The sequence below is a fragment of the Pseudopipra pipra genome, chromosome 3 (genome assembly GCF_036250125.1).
Source record: "Pseudopipra pipra isolate bDixPip1 chromosome 3, bDixPip1.hap1, whole genome shotgun sequence".
Classification (NCBI taxonomy): domain Eukaryota; kingdom Metazoa; phylum Chordata; class Aves; order Passeriformes; family Pipridae; genus Pseudopipra; species Pseudopipra pipra.
The window spans coordinates 60573390-60589569 of NC_087551.1; the positions used below are offsets into that span (position 1 = coordinate 60573390).

The window sequence follows — 16180 nt, forward strand, 5'->3', positions numbered from 1 at the left end:
GCTAAGTTGCAGAGCCAATCAGTTATGGAACAGACCACTTTTTGTGGCACTCTGGGTTATGCAGGAGCAGCCCTGGAAGGGTATTCAGCAAAAGTGTCCACTTCAGCTGCTACTCTCTTCCCTTCCAACAAGTTTCTGTTTCTGCTTGCCATGCTGTTTTCTGTCTGATGTTGACCTCTGTGGTGGGAAGCTGAGCTGCTTTCTCTTTCGTAAATTGCAACATTCTGCTGAGTTTGATTACCTTTAGGCTCAGAATATGATCTTCCTTTCTGTGTTTTCAGAGGTTATGGGTGTCACAGTTTCTGTCAACCATTTGTACCTGTGGCAGATGAGCTTGTGTTGTAAAAATATAATTTAAAATGGCCTGGATAAGACTTTCAAAAATATACATGTTCTGTCTGCACATGTGTTGAAAGTGGAGAAGGAGGGTTCAAACTTCTTAACATCCAGGGCCATGTGGACTAAAATGCCAGGCTTCATTTACTGGGAAATAGACCTTTTGTTACACTTCTAATTTGATAATTTTCCAACAGCTGCAGTCAATTAATCAAAAACTTTTAGCTGTATTATCACTTTTTGATATAACTTGAAGAGTTGTTGATGTCTCAACGGGGTTTTGGTGGCAACACTGAAGAGCTCTCATTTAGAAAGGGTAACCTGAAGAGTAATTGGATTACTTATTGTATTAAATAAGATGTGAGTCACTTTGTGAGTGTGGATTTAGGCAAAATACTCATTTTTTTCACGAGTCCAGCTCCTGAGTCACATGTTTAAGGATGAGGAATGTGGGCCATAGGTGGAGAATGAGAGTGTTCTGCAAAGTAAAGACATTTAGAGAAGCTACTGAGGGTTGTGATGAATAATAATTTGGACATAAGTTCTCTTTAAAGTGATGTTCAAAAACATCAAACTAGGTATATAAACAACATTTTTTACCTTGTCATATGTTTTAAATCTTTCTGTAGCTGGTGCTTTTGGGATTCCTTTTTGAATTCTCTGTTTACTTTCGGCATTAATCTGGGAAGCATGTTTTACTACAAAAGATTGATCTATTTAAGGAGTAAAAAAGGAGGGAACAAAACAAAATTATGATAGATGTACATGTAACCTGGACAATAGCAAAGAATAGTGGCTATGAAAGGAGTCAGTGTCAGGAAAAGAATCTAAGTGGTTTACATTTTTAATTGTTACGTCTGTAATGCGTAGCATTACTCTGTTGAAAGAGGAAGTTTTCTGCATTTTAGTTTACCATGTATAAATTTCAGCAGGTTAAAAGTAATTTTACTAAAGGTTGTAGTATATAGCATATTTGCCTTAGAGGTTTCTAAAGCAAGGTTGAATGCTTTCTTGAGAAAGATGTACTAATTCAAATGGCGGTTTCTTTCTGGAACTGATCTTAAGTAAGGGGTAGTGAGAAGAGGGAAGGTGGGCTGTCTTCCTCATTGCAGGAAAATTAACCCAAAAAAAAGCAGTGTTGAAAAACTGTTCATTGTATACTCACACAATGGCTGAACACAAGAAAGAGGATGGGAACAAGAAAAGTGAATGTGGGAGTGTGTGATTGTGTTATAGCCTACATTATACAAGAAGTCAAACGGCATCTTAAGGGGTTATTTCTGGCCTTCTAATTTGAAAGAAAAGACTCCTCTTGAGTTTAAGAGTGTTAGACTTTAATTTTGTCCCTTAAAAAAATAGAAGTCTGGCAGTTTATTATAAAGTGCAGGTTAAAAGATTGTATGGGTTTTTTTTCTCTTCCTATTTATGCAGATGTTCACATTTTTGAAATGTTTATCATTTAAGCACAGTTAATTTCACTAATCTGTTTTTTTAACTTGGTTGGTGAGATAATTTTTTGGTGTAATTTATTGAATTTATCTCTTATAGATAAAGAAGATATTGTACTGTTATCCAGGTGTCATAGTTGATTGAATTCTACAAGTCTTCAAGACTTCCACTGGAGTGGAAGGTAATTTGTCAACTATTTTTTATATATCAGAAATTTCACTATAGGAATTTATTAAATAGGCAAAATTCTTTGTTCTGTTTCACTTATTTTTGCTGTTGATGTGATAAATTTACATGGTTTAAGTTGTCAGTTTTGTAATATTATATAGGAAAGAAGATATTGATGATATAGTAAATATTTTGACTTTTACATAAGAAGTTTGTGATATAAACTCTTCTGTGAAAGTAATTTTACCAGTAACTTGTTTCCTCCATAGATTTCACCTTGTCTTTGAGTCCTTTGTAAAGATTTACAGAGGAAGTGAAGGCCATATCAGCAGAATATTTATTAATTACTGTTGGATAATCCAAAAATAGCCATTCTGTTTGGTTAGTGAAATGAGGAAAGTATGTGCCTTATATGGTATGAAACTATAGACTTGCATGTACTGCAACTGGGACAGCTCAGCAAGAATGCAGGCTTGTTTATTTTAACAGACTTGGGGAGAAAAAAGTAGTTTCTGTTGCAGTAGTGTCTGATGTTTTAGTGGCACTACACAAACACTTCATTACAGCAGCTCTGCAAGTTGGTCTCAAAGGAGAATGTCAGATGCCAACCGTTTACACTACACAACTCCTTCGATGGTATAATGTTTCATGTCCAGACTCAAGTATGAGGTGCTTTGAAGGCCTGACTTTGGTTAAGTTGGCCTCTAGTATAAAAACTGATTAGCTCTGCAGATTCTCAGAAGCATATAGTAGTATTTTGCTTGCTTTTTTGTTTCTTTGGTTGGTTGGATATTTTTTTTTTCTTAAGGGAGATAAGGTACTACTATTGTTCACCACCAATGTAGTGCTTTTTGCAGGAAGATCCTCTCTTTAATACTGACAACTTTTTTGGCAGTGTCTAAGGAGTTAACTGGGTGTTCTCCTTGATCTTGTGTCTACCATGGTATTGTGTTCATATTTATCTGTCTTGGTTTCTCCTCCCTGTCTTCTTTCTGAACTGTGTGATATGGCCTGTCTTTTACCTTACCTTGCTGTTACTAAGTGATGCAACCTGTGTGCTCTCTCTGTAAGGTCATTTTTAGAAGATTTTGGCATTGAATAGTAAAATAAGGTTAGCTAAGGACAGTTTGAAGAGAACTATGAATTGCTTTGGTCCACTAGGTTTGAATCTTCTCTTTTGCTTCTGACGTTATCTATGCGGTTTTCTGTTTGCAAAGCAGTAGTTCTAGAGAAGTGTTCCATAGGAAAAGATGTTCAGTAGCCAAAAAAATAAAAATAGATTCAAAAAAAGAACTGTGGACTCTGAAAGATCAGTTTCATCTTAAATTGCTTGTTACATTGATGACAAAGTCGAGTTTAACTAAATATTTATTGTTGAAATTACTCTCTAATTAGTAGTGTTGTACAGCTAAATGTAACACCAGACTTTACTGTAAATTACTGCTATCCCATTACTGTGGCTTGAGAAGTATAGACTACAACTGTGGTATTCTTTTTAGTGGCCTGGATAAGAATTTGACTACAATGTTTAAAGAACATAGAATGTTATTAAAAGTACAAAAAACTTCAGTATGTATTTAAAATGCATGATGTGCTCTCTTACCACAATGGAAAAGTGGAACAGCTTTTTCTAATTTGAAATATTCAGTTATCCTGTAGATGGAATTTAAAGTATATATTCTTACTGCAAGTTTTTGAGTTCATACTAGGCAGACCTTTAAATTCTGATTGACTCAGCATATGTACTCTTACTTCTGAAAATCAAACAAAAATTAAAATCTTATGATAAAAATATGTGCTTGGGTTTCACATTTGTTGAAACAAAGTTATTGCTTCACGTTGCTCACAAAAGAAAGGATTCCTCAATAAAATAATTCAGAATATACTAAGTATGTCCCGCAAACTTCTTTGAACATTTCAGCTTTGGATCTGAAAGTTCTTGTTACATTTCCAAATACAGTGATTTGTGCTTTGTAGACGCTATTTGTACATGATTTATTTGCTTTTTCCTCAGCTGAGAGAAGCTGTTTTATCCTGTTTGGTTTACTTCTTTTCAAGTTTTGTAGTACTTAAAAGCTGTACTTACATAATACTGTAAATGCTGCTGTTTCATCATCAAACAATTAAAGAAATGTGGCCTGTATATCACTGATCTTGTCGTAGAGGACTGGCTCCTTTTTCTTGTATGGCTTTTTTGTGTACTTTGTCTGGTAGGGTATTGCATTATGGGACCACAAATCTGAAGCAAACCCAGTGTCTGGAGGAAAAGAGGTGGTGGGAGGGCAGGGTGGGGAACCCACAACTAGAAACAAGGAATATTGTAGCATTAAATTCATACTTCAGTCTGTGTTTGGTCTTAAGGATGCCTTGTCCCTTCTGTAGCCAACACTTATGTATTGAAGTAATCCTTGACAAGAGGTTATCTTACATAATGGTCACAGGCAGCTGCTTGGATCGAGGTTGGGATTGCTACATACCAATGTTACTACTCCTTCTTTATAAATCCCAATTGTAAGTGATTTTGGTATTAAACCTGTTTTGGACCTGTAATTATCTCATTAACTAACTTAAGCTGTTGAGTATTTGGCCTCACTTTTGCAGAGTGTTTTCTTGATTCTGTATGCGCTCAAGGATGTCTTAGAGAAAGCAATTAATGAAATCTGTGCAGTTACAGATTTATTTTTTCCTTCCCCACCCCTCCCCAACTCTTGAGTATGATACTTCCTTATAACGTGAGACCATTGTAACTTTTTGCAAGTACGTTGAGATATTTTCATTCTGAAGGGTAAGACATTTCTGAAGCCTGAAATCACTGTTCTGGTTTTTTTTCTACTGAATTGAATTAAAAGATAAGTAAAATACACAGCATATTAAAACATTACTTTTTTTTGTCACTGTTGAATTTAGTCCCAGTGACATTTCAGAAAGTAAGAATGCTATTTAAGTTTCATCGCATAACTGCAGAGTAATAACTTACTGTAGAGACCAAATAGATGAGATATTGGGGGGGGAAAGTTTACACTGTTACCAGAACATTATTCTTGTACTGCAGCAGAAATTAAGCTATATATAAGTGAGGTTGGGAATATTTCAACCCTATGTTGTAGGTCAGAAAATTCTTGGAGAAAAGGTACCTTTTTCATAAAAACACTCAGTAAAATGAGCTCAAATTCCAGAGAGATCTATATTTAAAAACCTGTTCTAAGGAAAAATGAAATCTTGCTACAGAACGGAATGGTTTTATATATATACATATATATAATACATATAAAATGGTTTTATATATATATAAAACCATTTTTTTGCTTTGATAAAAATGCAGCTTGTTTGCATTTTTCAGACCTTTTGTTCCGTTTTCCCTGATTTTTAATTTTTTCTTTTTCTAAAGTTGCATTCCAGACAACACCTACTATGAAACTGGTTGGCTTATCATAAAATTACCCGGTGGCCAGGCAGAAAGGGACCTGGGAGTGCTGATTGACAGGAGGCTGAACATGAGCCAGCAGTGCCCAGGTGGCCAAGAAGGCCAATGGCATCCTGGCCTGTATCAGGAACAGTGTGGCCAGCAGGACCAGGGAAGCGATTCTGCCACTGTACTCAGCGCTGGTGAGGCCTCACCTGGAGTACTGTGTCCAGTTCTGGGCACCTCAGTTCAGGAAAGATGTTGAGGTGCTGGAGCAGGTCCAGAGAAGAGCAACGAGGCTGGTGAAGGGACTTGAGCACAAGTGCTATGAGGAGAGGCTGAGGGAGCTGGGGTTGTTCAGCCTGGAGAAGAGGAGGCTCAGGGGAGACCTCATCACTCTCTACAACTCCCTGAAAGGAGGTTGTAGCCAGGTGGGGGTTGGTCTCTTCTCCCAGGCAACCAGCAGTAGGACAAGAGGGCATGGTCTTAAGCTGTGCCAGGGGAGGTTTAGGTTAGATATTAGAAAGAAATTCTTTACAGAGAGGGTAATCAGCCATTGGAATGGGCTGCCCAGGGAAGTGGTGGGTTCTCTGTCCCTGGAGGTTTTTAAGATGAGGCTGGATGTGGCACTTAGTGCCATGGTCTAGCAACTGTGGTGGTAGTGGATCAAGGGTTGGACTTGATGATCTCAGAGGTCCTTTCCAACCCGTCTGATTCTATGATTCTATGGTTGGTGCTGGTTTAGAGTACATCATGTCTTGAAAAAAGGGTGAGATGTGTGCTCTATGTAGCAGTGTTAAAACTTTGGAATGGGACTAGATTGTTTTTATTGGATGAACTATTTAGTTACTGATTTTCTGACTTAAGACATCTTGGATCCATAAACTGTTGAATGATGTAGGAAGATTAATTTGCCTGGTCAAGTTATTTGCAGAAAAAAAAAAGGCAAAAAAGCTAGCATGTTATAGCTCAGGTGTTAATTTGATTGAAGTCAAAATCAGCCTGCTTTGTTGTTCTACTACTGTATGATCTTGGCTTGCTTGTAACATACTAAAAAAATCTGTAGGTTCTTTCTGTTCAAAAGCTCACAATGGTCTTGTTTTACTCATTTTAAAAACAAGTCAGTTTTCCTTTAATTGGTTTTGTTAAATGTTTTAAGACTTGTAGAAAAATCTGTTAACATAACTACTTCAAGTGTTAGTTTTCAAATTCTAAGTGGATTTTCACGTTGTATTGCTCCCAAGGTTAACAACCGCATATGATGCTTGCTAGAAGGCTCAGCATATAAGCAATTAAATTAACAGGACAAGAACTCAACAAATGATTTTTGTATTCTATGATTATTTTCAGACCTTTGGTTATGTCAAGAAGGTAAAAGCATAAGCATTTAGTTTGGAAGAGTGTGGTTTTTCTCTGGCTGATTCGTTTTGGGTGTTTGGTGGGTTTTGCCTTTTTTTTTTTTTTTTTTACCTTCCTGACTGAAGCTTTGTTTCAGATAACTGGGGCAGTATGTCTGTATGTGTGTCTTGGTAAACTGATCATGAGGGTAGCAACTCAAAGGAAATAAAGGTCATATTATCAGATATCCTATTCAATGTAACTTTATTTATTGCTTAAAAAAAAACAAAACAGCAAACCAAGCCCAAACAAAACAAAGGCTATAGATCTGTTGGCACAATAGAGTTAAGTTATGAGTAGTGTTGTTCCTGGCTATAGGTTTCTAGGAGATACCTCAAGATTTAAAAGCATTCCCCAAGAACAGTAAGTGTCAGGATGTTGTTGGAGACTTGAGAAAATGTGAAATAAAAAAATTGTCAGTTAGGTGTGGGGCAAATGAGCTTCCTGCAGTTTGGAGTGAAAAAGAACATAAGGAAAGTTGATTGAAGTATTGTATATCTTTTGTATTGTCTGTTTTGTGGGTCATTGTTAGGAGAGATTATTAACTAGTGCTTTTATTTAAGAACTTTAAAGGTAGGCTGGTCGACATGAAAATGCTGTTGGTAAAAACTTCTTATACATGAAATATAAAGTTTGTTTGTTTCTTTTTTACTTCACATGTTCATGTTGGAGGTGAATTCTTTGCCTTTGTTGGTGTTATGGGTAAATACTTTCCTGTTTTGTGTTTTATTGCAACAAATTGTCTCAGTAAAGTTGTGACTCAAACACTTTAACCTCTCTCTTCTTTGTTTTGCCCTCCACTATCAAAAGGGGACAGGTTTAGTAATCTCAACTTGCCCTGCTGTTTGGTTTTTTTTGTTTGTTTTTTTTTTTTAAACGAGCACAATGACAGACTTTTACAGCCAACTTCTCTACCTGGGCAGCGATGTCTTGCCACAGTTCAGCTGCTCAGATGGGCTACTTCTGCACTGCCAATTGGTCTTCTTCCATTAGTCTAGCCACCCCCACAGAGCAGTGGCTACCATCCACGAGTCAGTGTAGAGGTAGAACACTGGCCATTTCTCTTGTTCAGTGATACTTAAAGCCGGCTGGATGGTTTTCAGTTCTGCAGCCTGACTTGATCCACTCTATCCCTCAATAGCTTCTGTGACTTGCCGCATAGGACTCCATAGGGCAGCTTTCCATTTTCATTGTATCCCTACAATACGGCAGGAATCATCAGTGAAGAGTGTGTCACTTTTCATGTTCTGGTAGCTGGTTATATGTCACGCTCTCCTCCTCTAATCATGATAATCTGAAATTTTCACCTTCAGGCCAGTTCATGATGACTTCCGAGATCCCTGGGCAATTAGGATTTGCTATTTGAGCTTGCAGTGTGATCAGTGTGACCCACTTATTCCCCAGAGCATGAGTGGCATGATATGTAGAAGGGACTTTCCCTTTGAACATCCAACTCAGCACTGGCAGTCAGGGTGCCAGGAGGAGCTGTGCTTCGGTGCCAGTCCCTCCTCCTGCCAGTCCCTGCCAGACCCTCATAAGCTGCCAGGATCTCTCGGTTGGAGTGTAGCAGGCCTCAGATCCTTTGTATCCCTGACTCCAGAACCCCAGATGTCATCCTCGAGTCTCCCCAGGTACTTTTTGCCAGAGGCTCTGGGAAGGTCCATTCTCCCTGGCTGTGGTGTACAGTACATTTTTCACATCTTGTCCTGTCCTGACTGGCCCAAAGGCTGAATAATCCTGTTAATTTGTTCAAAAGCTTGTGGTTGTTCAGGACCCCACTTGAAATTGTTCTTCTGGATCACTTGATAGAGAGGGCTTACAATCCGACTAATCCGGAATATTCATATTCCAAAAACCCACAGCCCCTATGAAAGCCTGTGTTTCTTTTTTGCTGGTTGGTGGGGACACAGCTGCTATTTTGTTCACCACATCTATTGGAATCTGACAATGTCCATTTGGCCACTGTAATCCTAAAAACTGAATTTCCTGGCAGGTCCCTTGACCTTACTTTGCTTTAGGTAAAACCAACATTCAGAAGGATGTGGATTATCTTTTCCCCTTTATCAAAAATCATCACTGTGTTGCCCCACGTGATGATGTCATAAATGTACTGCAAGTGTTCTGGATTCTCGTCCTTTTCCTATGCAGTCTGGATCAGTCCCTGGCAAACAGGGGACTGTGTTTCTGCCCATGGGGGCAGTCGGTTCCAGATGTACTAGATGCCTCTTCACGTAAAAGCAAACTGTGGCCTGTACTCTGCTAACAAAAGAATAGAGAAAAATGCACTGGCAATATCAATGGTGGCACCTCTTGGCTGCTTTGGGCTCCACTACTGAATCTCCAGCATGTCCAGCACAGCAGTACTCAGTGCTGGTGTGATTTAGTTCAGGCACGATAGTCCACTGTCAATGTCCACTTCCACTAGACTTACATACTGGCCGTATAGGACCACTAAAGGGTGAGCAAGTCTTGGAGGATCTTCATATTGCTGGAGTTGGATAATCACCTGAAGCACTGTTTGTTCTCCTTCTTTCATTGACATCAATGCCAATGAGTTGGCATACGATGATGGTGCATTCTGTACAAACTTCCACTATCTTAATGTGGAGAGTTTCTTGTTGCTTCCTGTGAAAGTGATCACATTGAGGCCTTTTGCTGAAATTAAAGCAGTCACCTCAGAATGCTTTCTTTAAAAATAGGCAACATAACTATTGCTGCAACGAGATAACCTAAATATAGACCTTACATCAACATGATTGGAGCATAAGGACTCCTCTGTAGAATCACTTGAAGCTGAATGTGCTCCCATATTCAGTCAGTGCTTCTGACCCTTTGTATTGAAAACAGCTATTGCTCCTTTCACCCCCTAGACTGAGAGAGATGCCTCATTAGCTATTAAGAGATATCTTCCTTTGCATGAAAAACCTTTTAATTTACGGACCTGTTTTTGTACTTGAAAAGCACTGCCATAGGCTACACTTACTTTTCAAGAGGATGCAGTCATTCACATGACAACACTGTCATTGCTGGTGCCCTGAAGGGCTGGTAATTCTGCAGAGGGCTAAAATACTATGGAAGAGTTTTACTAGTAATTCAGTGCTTTACAGCCAAGTGAGTGCACTATATTCAGTTTTCCAGTTTGATCCACTGATTTGATTGTAGTTGCTTTTTTGAATCATTTGTGTGGTTTGTTGTTTTGCTGCTCTTCTTCAAAACACACTTGTGAATTTTAGTGTAGAAGTTTGGCAGAACTGAACAGAAAGATCAAACTATTAGCTTGCTGCTGCATGTGGAGAAGTGATAGCAAGGGAGGAGTCACTAACTCGTGTAGAGTGCATAGGTACAAGATCCTGAACTTTGACCTTTCCATTTCTGATTACTATGTAAAGGGGGCTTAACTTTTGTGGTGAGAAGTAAGATAAAAGGAGGAATCTGAAGTTGCCTCTTTTTTTCCCTAGGTAACTATGTTTTTTGTTCTGCAGTCTTTTGTACCCTGTTAAGATAAGTTGTACTTATTTCACCTGAGGGGTAAATGCTGCTAGTCTTTTTCCCTAACAGCTGGTGGGCTTTGTGGCTGTTTTTTGAGCATCATAGTGCAAATGGTGATATTCAAAGGTCTGACTAGGAGCTAGTTCCTGAATTGCGTAAAGTACAGAAAGTGAGAAGTAATCAGACTTGCAGTCTGATGTAATGCAATGACATTGCATTATTGTGGTTTTGTGCTCACAAGACATTTGAGTCAGCATAGCATTGTATGATCAGTAAAATCAGCTTTGTCTCCTGTGGATGGTTTTATTTCCTCTTAATGCAGAAGATTTTAACTTAAACATTTAATTTGGTCTACAAAGTTAAAATGTTTCTAAAATATCTTTACTGATTGTTGCTGTTGACTTAATACTCCTGGTTTTCTTACGTGTTTTTTATTTTGCAGAACTAATATCTTTTGGTTATGATACTGTCATTGCCTACAGTAATACCATATTTTTAAACTCCTAGTTCTCAGTTAAAGAAGTTCTTGCATCAAAATGGTTAGTTGTAGTGGTTTTCTAAAATCACTACCAGCAGTTTGCATAAGGAAGGGCACTGAAATAAAGTGGTTGATAGGCAGGTGGAAAATACCTTTTTGAGAGAATTTAATGTAGTGAAAATAATGTTGTTGTTTTTTTTTTTTTTTACCCCAAAAATGTAAAGATGGATGCACTGAGATTTCTGAATGTTTTATAATTTTCTTTTTGGTGGTTTTATGACTGTATTATTTGTGTTCTGTAGCTTATATAAGCATTAGAAGACTAGAGTGTTGTTAAGTGTGAGGTATCTCCTGACTTTTCTGAAAAGGTTGAGATGCAGAACTCTGGAGTCTTATTCCAAGAACTCAGTAGATCTGATTTAGAACTCTCAAAGACCCTTCACTTTTTTCTCTTCCCCATAGAGTCTGAAAAATATCGTAGTTTGATTTATATTTTTTTTTCTCCCAAGTCAAGAAACTTAATTAAGCAGCGTAAGCTCTACAAAGCCTGGAAATGAACTTCTCTCATGTGTTTTGTGATAGAGACTTCTAACGTAGCCTACTGAACTTGGTATGCTCTTCAAAAGATTATTATATGGAAGTTGGTTCCATATAGTCAGTTCCCTGGGTTACACTGAAGTGCTTTATATATTGTTTATTTGTGAAGATGTGTCTAAGCTGTCATTGCAGCTTTGAAGTTGTTCATTAGTGCTCATATTGGCAGTAGATGGACTACCCAGCTGTGAGTGAAGGTTTTGATGTAGGATGTGACACTTCTGTTTCTATGTATAGTGGATGTGTTCTTTGCTTCCAGTCTTAAGAGTTCACTATGCCCAGTAAACTGCAACAAGTTCTCTGCTGTTGTGACAGGACTACAGAAATGAGTTATTGTAATCTGAAGAATTGCTGCTGCCAAAATTTCAGGATGACCGTCCAAAGTATTGTGTTCTTAGATTTGTCAGCGGCAACAGTTGAGGTACATTGATAATCAGTGTGAGCTGACTCAGTTTGAATACTTGCAAAACCAGCGTAGATATTTGACTAAAATTGTCAAACTAGCAATTCAGGAGACACTTTTTTTTTTTAAATCTGTGTCGTCCTCTTTGTGTTATTAGTTCATATACCTGCAGCAGGCGCAGCTTTGCAGTTCTCCCTGCGCTTTTTTGGTCAGCTGACTGTCCACATGTTTGAGTTGCAGATTCCTTGGGTTAAAAGCACAAATTAGTTTACATTCTGAGTATTATGGTTGTGGATGGGGAGGAGACAGAACAAACCCAGAGTGCAAAACTCGTGAGTCCTGCAAGCTGAAGAAACTGGATTTAGAGATGCCATTTATCTAATATCAACTGAAATTGGTTTATATTGCTGGATTTTCTTCTGATAACTTATGTCAAAAACTTTCTAATAAATGTAGTGTGGTAAAAGCAAGACACGAGGAGTAGAATTTTTAGGTAATAATCAGTGTTCCGTGTATTTGAAATACCATCCCACTTATGTTCTTTCTCCTTTTTCGTCCCTTCATGCTCCACTATACAGTAATAGTTACAAGTAGTAATATGGGAATGATGGCTTTAAACTGAAAGAGGATAGGTTTATATTAGATGTCAGGAAGAGATCCTTTACTGTAATGGTGATGAGGCACTGGAAGAGGTGCCTCTTGCCCAAAGACATTGTGGATGCTCCATCCCTGGAAGTGTTCAAAGCCAGGTTGGATGCCCTGAGTGCCCTGGTCTAGTGAAAGGTATCCCTAGCCCATGGCAAAGCTTTGGAACTAGATGATCTTTAAAGTTCCTTCCAAGCCAAATCATTCTGTGAATACTGAAATACTAGCCTCTCTTAGCTAGTGGTAACAAATACATTGTTGACCTTCTTGAAATGAATTCTGAGGAAGATTATGCATTTACTTTAAAGCATCAATCTTTCAGTATTGTAGACTAAGTTCTGGCAGAAGAACTCATGAGGCGTCATCTTCTGTGACTTTTTCTTGCTCTCTTTTATAACAAAATGTCAACTTTTTTTTCCTATCACTAGTAAATGTTTGTCTTGTCTTTACCTCTTTTCTTTATTTTCTCAAGTACTTTTATTTTTTCAAGGATGCGTTATTCCCTAAATATACTTGATGCAGAACCATTCAAATATCACTAGGTAAGTGTGTATTTTGTCTGGCTGGTAAGTGCTGACTGTAAAGCTAGTAATGCAAATAGAACATGTTACTTATGGATTTATACTAGACGGTCTTCACTATTCGGGATTTATTTCCCTCCAAACTGGCTTTGCTTGTCCTGTAGTAACTGAGTAGTACTGAGACCCATGGACTGCTACTAAATTTGGTTAAAATTGACCGTTGAACTTAACTTACTAGAGAAGGATAACAAGCAGATAAACAGGCAGTATGATTGCGTAGGTCTTATTTCTGTAGGAAACGAGGCTAGCAGGTGTAATGTTTCAAACAGCATTCTTGTTGGAGTTCAAAAAATATTTGTCAACCTGTTCCTAACACATTTGATGATGGTTGGTATTTCTTGGTTTTGGTTTGATTAGGTTAATAGCTGGTTTGAGGTAGGAATTCTAGGGTTATTTTTGTGAAGTACTTGGCATTTGTCATAGGAGAACACAAGGGCATTCTTGTCTTAAGTTGACTTTCCTTTTTCTTCCTGCATGGCTTGGAGAACATGGTTAGTTATTTTATTTGTTCCCAGAGTTATAGAATTGTTGAGGTTGGAAGGGACCTGTGGAGATGGCTCAGTCCAACACCTTTTCCTGCACCATGCAGGGTCACAGAACCTTATCTAGTCATGTTGAAATACTTCTGATGATGGAAATCTTTAACCCTTTTGCCTGTTTTTTACTTTAAGAACAGTTAATACTTTTGGTAACACTGAGTACTTGTAGACTGCCTTTTGCTGTCAGGCAAATCTTGCTGCTGTATAAACTCTGTTTATAGAGTCATAGAGTTGTTCAGGTTGGAGAAGACCTTTAAGATCATTGAATCCAACTATTAGATTAACACTGCTATGTCCACCACTAAACCATGTCCCCGGGCACCACATCTGCAAGTCTTTCAAATACCTCCAACTACTTCACTGGGCAGCTTGTTTCAGTGCCTGGCCATCCCTTCAGTGAAGAAAGTTTTCCTTGTATACAATCTAAACCTCCCCCGGTGCAACTTGAGGCTGTTTTGCTCTTGTCCTCTCACTTGTTGCTTGGGAGAAGACAGACACCTCGCTTGCAACCTTTGCTCCAAAAGCCGTGTCAACTATTTTGCTCTGTCCTCTCTAAGCTTTTATGTCCATTCAGCTGAATATATCTTATTTAACAACTGAAATTTCTGACAGCTTGTCATGAGTAAAAGGTCTTATTTCCTCCTTTTTTACAAATAGGAAAAAGATGTTAACTAGAAGGATTTTGCAAGTCAGGGAAAATACAGTCATGATTGTTACCTTAGTTACACTTAAGTAGTTTGCTGGGTATCTCGCAGTACTTGGAAACTCTTATGTGTTAGATGTAATTGACAACTGATTTCTTTTTTGAAAGCCTTATTATGAAGGCAAGAGTTTCCTTAATTGCATTAAAATTATTTTTGGCACAAGGTTTTAATGTAGCTATTAATACTTCCTTCATGTTGGTTCTTCAACAAGATCTTTAGGATGTATTGTTAGCTAGCCTTAGTTTTTCCTTAACTCTTTTGAAACTCTACCTTTGGTTTGTGCAGTATTTTACTGGTATCACTTGTGGTAATATACTAAATTAATTACTAAACATTGCCATGCTGCAGTAATGAAGTAAGCTTGAGGGGCTCAGCTCTGTAGCACTGTCTGTACTCGATTCCCTGACCCATGTATTTTGCTCTTCTTGCTGTGGCCTTTTTAAGCCTCAGAAGCCATCCCTTAACCTATATGTATCCTGTTATCTAATTAAAATGTCTTACATGGAAAGTTTTGTAACAAGCTTCCTTTCTCTCATTTTAAACAAGGACATGCCATGACTCAAGTGCAAAACCTGTAGTCCTTCACAGGTATTCCCTTTCTGTTTCCAACCAGGAGAGAACCTCCTAGTAGAGCATACTGCAGAGAGAGCCCAGCAATGACTGGGGCCATATCCTCCCACAAATCTAATCCTCCAATATGTTTTGCAGTGTTTCATGAGTAACAGGAGACAGAGACTGTTAGATTCCAAAACTTGTCTTGGTGATTGTCATCAGAGTTGCTAAGAAAATACTTGATGCTTGATCTTGATCAAATGAACCTGAGTATTTCAGGCAGAGAATTAACTGCCTGTCTTTTCAGTGTGGAAGCTATGCTGTTTCTTTTTCTCTGACCTTAAACACGTGGGAAAGAAGATCGTTTCTAAGCAAAGGGAAAAGGAAATTGTCTCATTTATTAAATCCTTTTCCTATCAGGAAGTATGCATCAGGATTATATGCTTGGCAAGCAAGAGTACATATTTTGGCACATACTTCTTTCTTTGTAACTTTAACAGCCTGCCAGCATTGCAGGCAATACTAGCAGCAGTCTGTGTCCCAGACAGTTTTGATTATAAATCCCAGTCTCTGCATCAGGACAGAAAGCTCTATGGGGATGGGTCCTATTTAGTCTCTTTGGCTCCTTTTCCTTCCCTAGGGTACTGGGGAAAGAGAAGGTAAGGAATAGCTGGAGAAGGAAAGATTATGGTCATGCTTCTAGTTCATGCATCCTAGTTAAATATCCTGTGAATATTGTCTAAATTTGAGAACAGTTCAGGCTTGTTGTGATGGAACCAGTGGTCTGCAATCTAATTGTATCTGAAAGATCTCCTATAAACCATTGTTTGAGTGCACCAACCCCCAGAATTACAAACAGTGTTGCCCACACAGGCATTCCAGAAATTTTGGACTCTGTCTTTTCTTGCTTATCAAGTGTAGAGTTGATAGCTAAATATCTAAGTTCTGCTGGGGCCAAAGTGTCATGAATTTTAGTCCTTAGTCAGTAATCAGACCTGTATTACTAACTGTGCCATTTGAGATGACAGTGGTTTCCTCATTTACACTAGAACAGGGGGAAAAATAGTTGAGCATATTTGTTTTCTGTTAAGACTTTTTGTGAGTGTGATGACCATGCTACTCAAATAACTTAGAGAGTAGATGCCCTTGCGTGAGCAAGATTCTGAGGGAAAGACTGGATGCCTAGCTATCCTTTGATTTTTAAGAAGAGTTTAGTACTTTCAGTGCTTGGTTTGTTGTTGTCTTTTTTTTTTTTTTCCAGATACCCAAATTGTTAATATAAACATGCTTAATAAGGTAGCTAAAGTATTACATTAATGCACGTCAAATGTTTTATGTCAACTTCTTGTTCATCTAAATCACTTGAATAGAACACAGTTCTGAAATTTTATTCCCTCTATAAATACATTTTATCATAATTCTGTCAATTGAATATAGAGAG

At 38.1% G+C, this 16180-nt stretch overlaps 1 protein-coding gene across 22 annotated transcripts in view; it reads left to right on the forward strand.

Moving 5' to 3' along the window:
* The window catches only part of EPB41L2 (erythrocyte membrane protein band 4.1 like 2), a 115798-nt gene that overhangs the window by 1902 nt on the left and 97716 nt on the right, over nucleotides 1–16180 (forward strand). For 21 of the 22 annotated variants that reach the window (XR_010429245.1, XM_064649478.1, XM_064649494.1 and 18 more), the window contains exon 2: nucleotides 1885–1966. The exons of the other annotated variant lie outside the window; for it this stretch is intronic. The gene's annotated coding sequence lies outside the window, so the exon portion shown is untranslated. The remainder of the gene's footprint in view (nucleotides 1–1884; nucleotides 1967–16180) is intronic. 22 annotated transcript variants of the gene reach the window in all.